Below are 13,923 nucleotides of genomic sequence, written 5' to 3' on the forward strand. Positions count from 1 at the left end.
GTCAGAGACTCAGATATCCAGAAGATAGCTTTCCGTACCAGATACGGTCATTATGAGTTTTTGGTAATGTCATTTGGGCTTACCAATGCTCCAGCAGTGTTTATGGATTTGATGAACCGTATTTTTCTGGAGTATCTGGATCAGTTTGTTATCGTTTTCATTGATGACATATTGGTCTATTCGCATTCCGAGGAGGAGCATGCACATCATCTTCGCATAGTCTTGGAGATTCTTAGACGACATCAGCTGTACGCGAAGTTCAGCAAGTGTGCATTCTGGTTATCCTCAGTCGATTTTCTGGGACACGTGGTTTCTAGCAGAGGTATTTCAGTTGATCCTCAGAAGATCGAGGCTGTCACTAGTTGGGAGCAGCCGAAGTCAGTTCAAGAGATCCGCAGTTTTCTGGGATTAGCAGGATATTACAGACGGTTCGTCGAGGGTTTCTCCCGTATTACTATGCCGCTGACACGCCTTACTAGGAAAGGCGTGAAGTTCATGTGGTCCGAGGATTACGAGACCAGCTTTCAGGAGCTGAAGCGGAGATTAGTGTCCAGTTTTGGTTTTACCTTCTGGAGAGGACGGATTTGTACTCTACACCGACGCTTCTCTACAGGGTTTGGGTGCTGTCCTGATGCAGCACGGCAGAGTAGTCTCTTATGCTTCTCATCAGCTGAAGGAGCATGAGAAGAACTATCCAGTTCATGACCTGGAGTTAGCTGCCATCATCTATGCTCTGAAGCTTTGGCGTCATCATTTATATGGTATCACATTTGAGATTCTCACTGATCATAAGAGTCTCAAATATATATTCACTCAGAAGGAGCTTAATCTTCGACAGAGGAGATGGATGGAGTTCCTGAAGGACTACGATTGTACCATTAGCTGCCACCCGGGGAAAGCTAATGTGGTTGTCGATGCACTCAGCAGGAAGTCCAGAGGGACTTTGGCTTGCCACTGGACTTCAGTCACAGATTTGATTCAGGGTTTCTCTGAGTTAGACCTTGAGGAGCAGGGACCGACAGAGCAGGGTATTCTTGTTACTATGGTTGCTCAGTCGTCGATCAGGACGAGGATCCGAGAGGCACAGGCTGGTGATCAGCATTTGCAGTTCATTAGCAGTCAAATAGCTTCCGGGCAGCAGACCGAGTTTACACGAGACGAGGAGGGTGTTATATACTTCTGAGGCAGATTATGCGTACCTCAGTCTCATCCGGTCTTACATGAGCTACTTCAGGAGGCACACCGTTCTCGATTTGCGATCCATCCAGGAGGGACCCGTATGTATCGGGACTTGAGGCGTTCCTATTGGTGGAACTGCATGAAGAAAGGCATCGCGGATTTCGTAGCTAGATGTCTTATTTGTCAGCAGGTGAAGGCTGAGCACCAGAGACCTGCAGGATTACTGCAGCGGATTCCTATTCCTGAGTAGAGTGGGATCACATTACCATGGACTTTGTGGTAGGGTTGCCAAGGACACGACGAGGTCATGACGCGATTTGGGTAATCGTTGATCGATTAACCAAATCCGTGCATTTCTTAGCAATTCGGAGGACTGATCCCCTAGATCGATTGGCAGATCTGTATTGTCGGGAGATTATCAGGCTACATGGTGTTCCGTTGAGTATCATTTCGGATAGAGATCCACAGTTTACGTCTCGTTTCTGGCAGAGTCTGCAGCAGGCCTGTTAGAATGTATACTAAAAGTCTAGCTTTTGGTATAAACATTTATCTAGAAATAAGAATCACATTGGTCAAATGTCTACATTTATGATAAATGTAGTTGTTCAATTAATATTGTAGATAACATGGTGTGTGGTGTCACACACAGAAGATCATGTTATCAGTACCTTATAAATTATAAACAGTAGCTCACGACCAAGATGGAAAGGAACAAACCATTGGAAAGTCGTAGTGTAATTAGGTATTAGTGTATCTTAACTATATAATTACACTAGTACACTTAGAGTGTATTGAGTAGGACCATTATAGGTCGTTTCTTTTATACTGACTTTATAAAGGAACAAAGACCTCAGTTATTATGGAAGTGTGTGCTCTTAATCCCAATATAATAACAAGCACATATATTTGATATTTATTTCTTTAATTTATCAATGGGTGAGATTTAGTTCGATAAATCAATAAGCCCGATAAGTTAGGAAATGATATCACTTATAGTGTGTGTTGTTGATTATAGAAGGAAACTGTGTCCTAGTAATCTAGGTTGAGAATGTCCCCAAGAGGAGCTCATAAGGATTGTCATGTTAAACCCTGCAGGTGGACTTAGTCCGACATGACGATGAGGTTGAGTGGTTCTACTCTTGGACTATGATATTAATTAAATGAGTTGTCAGTAACTCACTTAATTAGTGGACATTCGACATCTTAAACACAGGGAGACTAACACACTCATAATAAGAAGGAGCCCAAAATGTAATTTGGGATTGGTGCGGTAGTTCAATAATAGTTCTCTAGTGGAATAAATTGTTATTGATAAAATTAAGTTGTGTGTTCGGGGCGAACACGGGATGCTTAATTTTATTGGGAGACCAAAACCAATTCCTCCTCTCGGTCCCTATCATAGCCTCTTAATTATATAGTACTATACCCACCTTCTTACCCATCCCATAGGGGCCGGCCAAGCTAGCTTGGAGACCAAGCTAGGGCCGGCCAAAGTTTGGTTCATGGGTGCTTCAAGGTGGCCGGCCCTAGCTTGGGTTCAAGCTTGGCGTGGCTGGCCCAAATTAAAATAAAAGGATTTTTATTTTTTTAAAAAAATTTCTTATGTGGATAACATGATTTAAAAGAGAGTTTAAAAATTTAGATCTTTCCTTTTATAAGATTCTACAAAAGATTAAGAGAAGAGCTAAATCTCTTTCCTTATTTGTAGATTAAAAGGTTAATTTTAATTTTGGTAAAAAATTTCCTTTTAACCATGTTCATGATTTAAAAGAAAGTTTAAAAAATTAATAATTCTCTTTTATTAGTTTCTACAAAAGATTAAGAAAAGATTTGATATCTTTCCTTATTTGTAGATTGAAAGGAGATTTTAATTTTTAGAGATAACTTTCTGGAAATTATCCATATGTTTAAAGAAAGATTTAATTTATAAAATTTCCTTTTAACCAATCATGAAGGGATAAAAATTATTGGAGAAATTTTTTATAAATTTCCGGAAGCAAATAAGGAAGTTTTAATTTGTGTTTAAAATTTTATTTGCTTGGAAATGTTATGGTGTGGCCGACCATTGTAAATTGAAAAGAAAAATTGTTTTTAATTAAATAAATTTTCCTTTTTAATGGCAAAAGAATTAAGGAAGTTTTTATTAAATTTTCCTTATTTGCCAAGACCAAGGATTATAAAAGAGGGGGTAGAGAAAGCTTCATGGTGAATAACTCTATTCTATTTTCTCCCTCTTTTTCTTCCTTGGTGTGGCCGGCCATCCTCTCCTCCTCTCTTCTCTTTGATGGCCGAACCTCATCCTTCTTGTGGAGACTCATATGGTGGCCGGATCAAGTTTAGAGAAGAAGAAGAAGAAGGAGAGAAAGGAAGTTTTGTTTCTAGCATCCCTTGGAGCATGGTGGTGGTGGCCGAACCTCTTCATCCTAGGAGAAGTTTTGATGACCAAAACTTGTAAGGAAGAAGAAGGTGCTTGGTGGTTCTCATATCGGAAGATCGTTGCCCACACAACGTCCGAGGTTAGAAGAGGAATACGGTAGAAGATCAAGAGGTCTTTCTAAAAGGTATAACTAGTGTTTTTCCTTTCCGTATCATACTAGTTATTTTTGGAAATGATACCAAATACAAGAAGCATGCGATTCTAGTATTTCGAATTTGTTTTCGATGTTGTGTTTTTTTTTTGTTTTTCTTTTCCTTGTGATTTGATTGTTCTTTTCGGTTGACCTAAAGTTATTTAAGGAAATTAAATATTAGTTTTCCTTAAAAGGCTTTGTCTAGTCGGTGGTGGTTGCTCCCATATCCAAGAAGGCCATGTGCCTCGCCACGTCAGTACTGGAAGCTAATTTTGGAAACTAATATTTAATGAAATTAATAACTTAGGTGATTTGGATCGAACGTGTTAAGTTCCGCAGGAGATCCGAGTCTAAACCTAAAAGAATAAATAGATTAAACTTTGGATCAAACGTGTTAAGTTCTGCAGGCGATCCAAGTTTAATTTAAAAGAACACATGGTAGCTAGGAAAAGGTTCAGACCTTTGTACAAAATTTTTGTACAGTGGAACCATTAGGTTTTCCGAGTAGAACCAACAATTGGTATCAGAGCTAGGGTTTTACCTCTGTGTATTTGGTATTAGTTTAATTATGCACATGTCATACATAATTTAGGCAGGTTAATAGTAGGATGTGCTAACTTTGTGGATGCAGAATCCAACTATTATGGCTTATAGTTATTATATGTGTGATTGGACCCTTGGACATATCAAGGGCATTTTATTGTGTGTGCATGATTGTATTATAAAATACAGCAGGAGCTGTATTTAGTTTTATTAGGATTTTATTTTTTGTTCTAGTTACATGTACATTCCTTTTATGGAATATAGGATCGATGGATGTAAATTTTATTTTATGTTCGATCTAGTTTACATGTACATTCCTTCGAGGAATATAGGATCGAAAAATGTAAAATTATATTTATGTCGCGGATCGAATCTTGCAAGGCATGGAACCTTTTGAGGATCAGAGGCGCAGCGGAACAAGGAGCAAGATGGATGCGACAACTAGACCCGGTGGCGGTGGCCAAAGATGGCAGCAGCTAGGGTTGGCGACACACGGAGGACAGCAATAGATAAAAGCCATAATAGTTGAAAATTAGTTTTTCTATTTATTGCTTTTTATGCTGTGTTGTGTGTGTTTGTTAGTATGCATGCTAAGTAGGCTAGCATTGTCAAAATTCCTCATTTTAAATAACTAAGTGGGAGAGAGATTTATTTTTAAATAAATTCCACGGTCTCAATTACTGGTTTATAAGTGATGCAACAAGCTTGCGCGTTGGCTCTGAGTGCCTTCCTCCATATCGGATGAGCTTGTTTGCGGATCACTAGCTTAAACTTCCATTTTGGATGACTACAGGAAGTTAATTAAGAGCGTGTGATCTTCCCCATCGGAAGGGACACAATCTTATTAACGGACTTAGTGTCAAGTAATGGTATACACTTAGACACGTCTAATAGTATCCTCCCCATCGGAGTCACTGTTATTATTTGTGTGACCGAAGAAAACCAACTATTGATTTGTCAAATAAATAAGTTGACAAGATAATAAAATTAAAAACCCCTCTTACAAATGTTTGATTTTGTATACGTCCACACTATCGTGGCATACAAAATTCACGGTATTTGAGGTAATTTTATTTGTCATAAAGATTTATTGACAAGATAATTAATGGGTAAACCCCTCCACTTACAAATGTTTAATTTTGTATACGTCCACACTATCGTGGCATGCAAAATTCACGGTGTTTGAGGTGTTGGAGAATTTAAATAATATTGTTTAAGGAATCAATGTTATTTTAAATTCAAAAGTTTTGACCAAATATTTGATCAAAGAAAGATCAACTATTAATTTTATTCGTCATAAAGTAAAGTTGACGAGATAATAAAATTAATGGATAAAATCTCTTCTTTGATTTTGTATACGTCCACACTATCGTGGCATACAAAATTCATGGGGATTTTAAGGAATTGATCTTGACCAAATATTTTTGTGATTCTTAGGATTTAAAATGTTTGTCAATTCCCTAGCTGTTATACTATAGAAAAGACTTAGTAGTCCCGATTGTAAAAATTGGAAATAGGACTTGGGCATTAAGGTAGTCTGTCTTTTTAGAACTAAAGAACAATATAGGTGTATTCATTAGTTGAAACATGTTTAGTGGTGTTATCTACCAGAACCTGGAGTGTAGATACAGATGTCATTAATCATGTTCGCAATTCATTGCAGGGTTCCAGGAAACCCGACAACTAAATGAAAATAAAAACACCGTCCACATGGGCACTGCTGTAAAAGTGGCAGCTGTTGCAGTGGGAGATGTTTATCCTTTAATAGGAATAAAATATGGATTATTAGAAATTGTCTTTACGTACTAAGTTTAGAAAGAACCTGATTTCAGTTTCTAAACTATTATAGAATAGATATTGTGTCTATTTTGATAACAAAGCTGTTATCAAGAAAAATAGAGAAGTTATCTATTCTGGTATGTTGGTTGACAATTTATAATCCAATAACTCCCACGATGCAATAAATGGAAATTATAACACATCTTCTAACTTTAAGAGAAAGCAACCTTCGGAAATGAACCAATTATATCTTTGGCATCTAAGGCTAGGTTATATTAACTTGAGTAGGATTCATTGGTAGCTGATGAACTTTTGGGTTCATTGGTAGTGGAAATCTTTCCAACCTGCGAGTCTTACTTGGAAGGAAAAATAACCAAGAAGCTTTTAAGTCTAAGGGGTATGGAGCCAAAGATATGTTGGAATTGTTTCATTCTGATTTGTGTGATCCTATGACTATCCAAACAAGAGGTAGTATCGAATATTTCATCTATTTTATAGACAACTATTCAAGATACAAATACATTTACTTAATGTGTTGCAAGACTAAGTGCTTTGATTAGTTTAAAGAGTACAAGGCTGATGCGGAGAAACGTCAAAGTAAAAGTATCAAGATACTACGGTGAGATCGTAGTGGCAAGTACCTCTTGGGAGAAATTAGGAGTCACTTATCAGAAGTAGGGATTCAATCCCAACTAACTACACCTGGTACACCCCAACAGAATAGTGTAGAAAAAGGAAGGTATAGGACTCTTATGGAAATAAGTAGATTGATGATGAGTTATTACCAAATTCATTTTAAGGATATTCTCTGGAAACGGAAGTGAATATAGTACCTTCCAAAGTCAGAACTCTCTACTCATATAGAATTGCTGAATAAGCGTAAGCCTATTTTGAAGCATATTCGGATTCGGGTAGTCCAGCACATATGCTGAAGAGAGATAATGATAAGTTGGACAGGAATTCACTTGTTTGTGGGTTATCCTAGAGAAATGAAAGTAGGATTATAGTCTTAAAAATCAGAAGGTCATTGTTAGCATCAATGACCGATTTTTAGAAAAGGACTATGTAATAAATCACGTGCCCATAAGTAAATTTGTTCTTAAGGAAATAATAAAGGACATGTCTAACCTAGTACCAACTGTACAAGATGAAATATCACAAGAAACTGCAACACGTATCACAAATGATACACAATTGTAGAAAGTGTCTCGTCGTAGTGGGAGTGTTGTTAGGCAACCTAAAAAGATTCATGTTTTGGGAGAGTTTTTGGACTCGATCCCTGGAGGACATGAACCTGATCTCCGGACATATGACGAAGCACTCCAAGATAAAGATGCAGCATCTTGGCAAAGAGTAATGAATAACAGAATTAGAATATATGTATTCTAATAAAATCTGGAAGCTTGTAGAACCACCAAATGGTGTAAAAGCCTTTGGGTATAAAAGGTCTATAATAGGAAAAGAGGGATAGACAGGAAGGTAGAAACTTTCAAAGCAAAGCTTGATGAAAAAGAAAACTTTTTCATTGGTAGCCATGCTTAAATCTATCTGGATTCTTTTATCTATTTGGCAAGTGGATGTCAAGACAGCATTCCTTAATGGAAGTCTTGAAGAAAGCATCCATATAAAGCAACCAGAAGGGTTCATTGCAAAGGGCTAAGAGCATCTTGTGTGCAAGCTCAATCAGTCTATGGACTGAGACAAAGCTTCAAAGGTCTTGGAACATCCGGTTTATCAAAGTTATCCAGACCTATGGATTTATTTAGTAACCGGATAAGTCTTGTGTATACAAAAGGTGTGATGTAAACGTGGTGATATTTCTTGTACTATACGTAGATTACATTTTTGATAGTTGGAAACAATATCAAGGTGATATCGGAAGTAAGGGTATGGTTGTCCAAGCAATTCGTTATAAAGGACTTAGGAAAATAAGCACATATTCTTGGGAACAAGGTTCGCAAGAAAAGAATGTTGTGGTTATCTCAAGTTTTATATAACAAGCTCGTTTTAGCATGCAAAACTCCAAGAAAGGTTTCTACCTTTTAAGCATGGAGTGTCTTTATCTAAAGAGATGTCTCCGATGACATCAAAGGAGATTGAGGACATGTAGGCAGTTCTTTATGCTTCGAAAGTTAGACAGCCCAATGTATGCTATACACGAGATCAGAAATCTGTTTTGCCAAGGGCATAGTTAACAGATATCAAAGTAACCCTAGATAAGGACATTGGACTGCAGTAAAGCATATATTAAAATACCTTAGAGGCACTAGAGATTATATGCTAGCTTACAAGGCAGTTAATTTGGTCCCTGTGGGTTGCACGAATTTTGACTTCCAATCAAATAGGGACAATAATAAGTCAACCTCGGGGTTTTGTGTTTACTTTAGGAGGAAAAGTCATAACTATGGAAGAGTGATAAGCATAGGTGTTTTTCTGGACTCCACCATAGAAGCTGAGTATATGGCAAGCCTCTGAGGTAGCCATAAAAGCTAAATAACTCAATAACCTCAAGATGGACTTAGATATGATTTCTGATTTGTCCAAAGATTATTACAATTCATTGTAATAATAGTGGTGCAGTAGCAAACTCGAAGAAACCATAAGTCTATAAGGCAAGTAAACGCAATAGAGCGCAAGTACCACCCAATACGAGAAATCGTATAAACGAGAAGAAGTTGTTGCTGCCTAGATTGCATCAAGTGATAACCTAGAAGATTCTTTCACTAAAGCCCTTAAGGCAAGAGCTTTTGATGGGCATGTTGAAGGTTTGGGAATCAGATGTATGGTAGCAGTTATGGCAGCTTAGTCTTTTAGTATAAGTGGGAGATTGTTAGAATGTATACTAAAAGCCTAGCTTTTGGTATAAACATTTATCTAAAAATAAGAATTACATTGGTCAAATGTCTACATTTATGATAAATGTAGTTGTTCAATTAATATTGTACATAACATGGTGTGTGGTGTCACACACAGAAGATCATGTTATCAGTACCTTATAAATTATAAACAGTAGCTCACGACCAAGATGGAAAGGAACAAACCATTGGAACGTCGTAGTGTCATTAGGTATTAGTTTATCTTAACTATATAATTACACTAGTACACTTAGAGTGTATTGAGTAGGACCATTAGAGGTCATTTCTTTTATACTGACTTTATAAAGGAACAAAGACCTCAGTTATTATGGAAGTGTGTGCTCTTAATCCCAATATAATAATAAGCACATATATTTGATATTTATTTCTTTAATTTATCAATGGGTGAGATTTAGTTCGATAAATCAATAAGCCCGATAAGTTGGGAAATGATATCACTTATAGTGTGTGTTGTTGATTATAGAAGGAAACTGTGTCCTAGTAATCTAGGTTGAGAATGTCCCTAAGAGGAGTTCATAAGGATTGTCATGTTAAACCCTGCAGGTGGACTTAGTCCGACATGACGATGAGGTTGAGTGGTACTACTCTTGGACTAAGATATTAATTAAATGAGTTGTCAGTAACTCACTTAATTAGTGGACATTCGACATCTTAAACACAGGGAGACTAACACACTCATAATAAGAAGGAGCCCAAAATGTAATTTGGGATTGGTGCGGTAGTTCAATAATAGTTCTCTAGTGGAGTGAATTATTATTGATAAAATTAAGTTGTGTGTTCGGGGCGAACACGGGATGCTTAATTTTATCGGGAGACCAAAACCAATTCTCCTCTCGGTCCCTATCGTAGCCTCTTAATTATAGAGTACTATACCCACCTATACCCACCTTCTTACCCATCCCATAGGGGTCGGCCAAGCTAGCTTGGAGACCAAGCTAGGGTCGACCAAAGTTTGGTTCATGGGTGCTTCAAGGTGGCCGGCCCTAGCTTGGGTTCAAGCTTGGTGTGGCCGGCCCAAATTAAAATAAAAGGATTTTTATTTTTTTAAAAATTTTTCTTATGTGGATAACATGATTTAAAAGAGAGTTTAAAAATTTAGATCTTTCCTTTTATAAGATTCTACAAAAGATTAAGAGAAGAACTAAATCTCTTTCCTTATTTGTAGATTAAAAGGTTGATTTTAATTTTGGTGAAAAATTTCCTTTTAACCATGTTCATGATTTAAAAGAAAGTTTAAAAAATTAATAATTCTCTTTTATTAGTTTCTACAAAAGATTAAGAAAAGATTTGATATCTTTCCTTATTTGTAGATTGAAAGGAGATTTTAATTTTTAGAGATAACTTTCCGAAAATTATCCACATGTTTAAAGAAAGATTTAATTTATAAAATTTCCTTTTAACCAATCATGAAGGGATAAAAATTATTGGAGAAATTTTTTTAAATTTCCGGAAGCAAATAAGGAAGTTTTAATTTGTGTTTAAAATTTTATTTGCTTGGAAATTTTATGGTGTGGCTGACCATTGTAAATTGAAAAGAAAAATTATTTTTAATTAAATAAATTTTCCTTTTCAATGGAAAAAGAATTAAGGAAGTTTTTATTAAATTTTCCTTATTTGCCAAGACCAAGGATTATAAAAGAGGGGGTAGAGAAGGCTTCATGGTGAATAACTCTATTCTATTTTCTCCCTCTTTTTCTTCCTTGGTGTGGTCGGCCATCCTCTCCTCCTCTCTTCTCTTTGATGGCCGAACCTCATCCTTCTTGTGGAGACTCATATGGTGGCCGGATCAAGTTTAGAGAAGAAGAAGAAGAAGGAGAGAAAGGAAGTTTTGTTTCTAGCATCCCTTGGAGCATGGTGGTGGTGGCCGAACCTCTTCATCCTAGGAGAAGTTTTGATGGCCGAAACTTGTAAGGAAGAAGAAGGTGCTTGGTGGTTCTCATATCGGAAGATCGTTGCCCACACAACGTCCGAGGTTAGAAGAGGAATACGGTAGAAGATCAAGAGGTCTTTCTAAAAGGTATAACTAGTGTTTTTCCTTTCCGCATCATACTAGTTATTTTTGAAAATAATACCAAATACAAAGAGGTATGCGATTCTAGTATTTCGAATTTGTTTTCGATGTTGTGTTTTTTTTTGTTTTTCTTTTCCTTGTGATTTGATTGTTCTTTTCGGTTGACCTAAAGTTATTTAAGGAAATTAAATATTAGTTTTCCTTAAAAGGCTTTGTCTAGTCGGTGGTGGTTGCTCCCATATCCAAGAAGGTCATGTGCCTCGCCACGTCAGTACTGGAAGCCAATTTTGGAAACTAATATTTAATGAAATTAATAACTTAGGTGATTTGGATCGAACGTGTTAAGTTCCGCAGGAGATCCGAGTCTAAACCTAAAAGAACAAATAGATTAAACTTTGGATCAAACGTGTTAAGTTCCGCAGGCGATCCAAGTTTAATTTAAAAGAACACATGGTAGCTAGGAAAAGGTTCAGACCTTTGTACAAAATTTTTGTACAGTGGAACCATTAGGTTTTCCGAGTAGCAACCAACAAGGCCTTGGGCACACAGCTCCGTTTCAGTACAGCTTTCCATCCACAGACAGATGGACAGTCAGAGCGGACCATCCCGACTTTAGAGGATCTGCTGAGGTCATGTGTTATGGATTTCGGAGGCAGTTGGGAGGACCATCTGCCGTTAGTAGAGTTTGCCTATAACAACAGCTTTCATTCGGCTATCCAGATGGCACCGTTTGAGGCGTTATATGGTAGACTTTGTCGGACACCCGTCCTTTGGGATGAGGTTGGAGAGGCCCAGTTGCTGGGACCTCATAGAGTTCAGCAGGACGCAGAGCTGGTCCGTACTATCAGACGGAGGATGTCAGAGGCGCAGGACCGCCAGAAGAGTTATGCTGATCGGAGACGCAGACCACTAGAGTTCTCTGTTGGCGACCATGTATTTCTGCGAGTTTCACCCACGAAAGGGGTGAAGAGATTTGGCCTCAGAGGTAAGCTAGCTCCGCGGTACATTGGCCATTTCGAGATCTTGGAGAGGATCGGAGCGGTAGCTTACCGACTAGCACTACCACCGTCCCTGTCAGGCGTTCACGATGTATTCCACGTATCGATGCTGAGGAGATACGTGCCCGACCCGACGCATGTGCTGGTAGATATTCCAGTTCAGCCTGACATTACTTATGAGGAGGTTCCGGTACGGATTCTCGACCGGAAAGAGCGTCAGTTGCGGAACAAGACTATCCGGCTGGTTAAAGTCGAATGACAACATTCTTCGGACGAGGAGGCTACTTGGGAGCTCGAGGATACTATCCGAGCTCGATACCCCCATCTTTTCACTTGAGGTATGTGATTTGTTTACCGTTCAGCATTTATACTTTATATCTTTTGTTGGTACTTGCTGATGGTAGATAATGAAATTTGGGGACCAAATTTTTATTAGTGGGGGAGAATGTAAAATACCGAAAATAGGAGAATATTAATAAGGTAATTTTCTGGAATATTTGGGAATTTTTCGGGGCTCGTACGGACGAGTTAACGGGGATAAAAATGGGGCCCGGAAAAGCCTGTTTGGGCCACCCCATTTTAACGAGGAAAAGTTGAATTTATTTATTTCTTTTCCTTTTCATTTTCTTTTGTTTTCGCCGTTTTCCCTCTTCCCCGAGATCTTCTTCCTCCCTTGCGTTGAGCGCCGAAGACCTTCTGCCCTAACCGCCCCAAAACGGTTTTCCTTTTCTCCCCCCTCGCGACAAAAACCCTCGGCCATATCTTCTTCTCATTTCTTCTTCTTCCTCCTCGGGCCGAACTTCCTCTCCTCTTTGCGCCTTCTCCACCCGACAGCACCACCGGGTGCTCTTTCTCCTTGCCGAGTGACGCGCCGCCGCAACTCACAGAGCCGATCAACTCTTCTCGGCCGATCCTCTGTGCCGGCAACCGAGCCCTAGCGCCGACTCTTCCTCTTTTTCCCTCGCTGTGGAGATTCTGGTGCCACCACAGCCGATGGCCGAGCCTCTCTGCCGACGCCACCGTGAACCCTAGCCCCGACCGACCAACTGACCCGCGACTTCTTCTTCCTCCCGAGCCACTCCGACCACAGGAGCACGCCAACTCTCCTCCCTTGTGCCTCTGCTGACCTTGGTGAGGAGGTCATTCTATTTCGATTTAATGCTCCTTATTGGTGTTGCCCCTTATGCTGGCTATTATTGGATGTGATTTTTAACGTGATATATACTTGGTGGTACAATTGATGTTCCCTTCTGATATGATTCGCAGGTGTAGAGTTCGGTGGATTAGTGAGCACGAGGGTAGTATTGTACTGTGTGTTGTTTTTGGTTACCGGCAGCAATAATCCTTGTATGGATCAACAATCAAGGTTGTGTGTTTGAGGTAAGAGACTTAAATTATGTTGATTTAGGTCTAAGTAGTTGGATGAAACATGAATTGTTATTAGAATTGATTTAAGTATAGAATTAAATCTAAATGGTATTATTAGGGTTAAGGGAAACTAACCCTAATTAACCGTTGGATTTAATTTGGTAGATTGAGATTTATTGTTTAGGGTTTTTCCCTAAAATTGTTCTTAAGGATTTTTATTTAGCTATTCGTTTAATTTGTAGCTAAATAAAAATGTATGATTGGTATTACAGGACCTTGACGCGAGACGAGTATCTCGATATCGGATTGGACATTTATTCTATTGGAGGCGGGTACTTTTGACTTATGTCATTTGATATACATTGTAGTGAATATAACAAATTGCATTAATTATGTTTCTCATTCTGTTTCGGTTAATCACTACCCAAAACTTGATACATGCTTGATTGATTGATTGGTTTGCATCTCATGTATACATTACCTGTTTATACATGCTTGTAGGGTAGTGATATACCATGCTTCACCATGTTCAGGACCTAGGTTTTATACCTTCTGTGTACCTTTGATTTAATTTGATTCGTTGACCTATGATGCTCTTT

This window comes from Zingiber officinale, chromosome 2B (genome assembly GCF_018446385.1).
Source record: "Zingiber officinale cultivar Zhangliang chromosome 2B, Zo_v1.1, whole genome shotgun sequence".
Taxonomy (NCBI): Eukaryota; Viridiplantae; Streptophyta; class Magnoliopsida; order Zingiberales; family Zingiberaceae; genus Zingiber; species Zingiber officinale.